The 1,020-nt window shown below is 45.5% G+C and overlaps 1 non-coding gene across 1 annotated transcript; it reads left to right on the top strand.

Annotated features, from left to right (window-relative positions):
• Positions 1-568: 568 nt before the first annotated feature.
• Positions 569-732, top strand: LOC132896835 (U1 spliceosomal RNA). Its single transcript, XR_009656182.1, has one exon. It is a non-coding gene; the product is annotated as a U1 spliceosomal RNA (small nuclear RNA).
• Positions 733-1,020: the final 288 nt, after the last annotated feature.

The raw sequence follows: 1,020 nt of genomic DNA, 5'->3' as shown, positions 1-1,020 counted from the left end.
GTATTTTTTCTTAAAAATCCTGACTGAACATCAATAACTGAATCTAATACATTTTTAATTTGTTCAGCAATTATGGAGGCAAAAATCTTGTAGTCATTATTCAGGAATTAAAATAGGTCGCCAGTTATCAATAGACATGAGATGGTTTTTGGGTTTGGGAATTAAAGTAATCAAGCCCTGAGTCACTGAAGGAGGGAGAGTGTCTACTTCAATACTTTCTAATATGACTTCAGTTATAAAGGGGGCCAACTCTTCTGGAAAGGTCTCCTCAAATTCAGCAGAGGGACCATCAGCACCGGGAGATCTGTTCACCTTTAGATGGTCAATTGCATAAGAGACTTCTTCGATGGTCATATTTTGATCACACAGTTGTCTGTCATCTGGATGAATTTGGCTGATATTATAGACTCCTTGCACATGACGTCACACATCACATGATAGCGTCTACTGGGGGACAACCAGACATCGTCTTTCCTGTAAGCAAGGATTAATCTGTCTTAAATATGGTTCATGTTTGCACTGTTTGTGGTTCCAATCATTCAAACAGAGAAAAAGATAAACAGTATTACCGTCTCCCTGGCAGGGGCAACACCATGATCAAGAAGGTGGTTTGCCCAAAGTGAGGCCCAGCCATTGCACTCAGGCTGTGCTGACCTTTGTGAATTCCTCAAATGCAGGAATCTCAACTACATAATTTCTGGTAGTGGGGGACTGCGTTTGTGCTCTCCCCTTTCACATAATGGCAGCACGGTGGTGTAGGGGTGAGCACAGTCGCCTCACAGCAAGAAGGTTCTGGGTTCAAACCCAGCGGCCAGCAAGGGCCTTTCTGTGTGGAGTTTGCGTGTTCTCCCCATGTCTGCATGGGTTTCCTCTGGGTGCTCTGGTTTCCCCCACAATCCAAAGACATGCGGTTAGGTTAATATGGGACAGCCTTGGGCTGAGGTGCCCTTGAGCGAGGCACCTTACTCCCAACTGCTCCCCGGGTGCTGTTAGCATGACTGCCCACTGCTCTGGGTATGT

This window comes from Neoarius graeffei, chromosome 1, assembly GCF_027579695.1.
Source record: "Neoarius graeffei isolate fNeoGra1 chromosome 1, fNeoGra1.pri, whole genome shotgun sequence".
In the NCBI taxonomy this organism is placed as follows: domain Eukaryota; kingdom Metazoa; phylum Chordata; class Actinopteri; order Siluriformes; family Ariidae; genus Neoarius; species Neoarius graeffei.
This window is presented reverse-complemented; position numbering and strand designations above follow the sequence as displayed.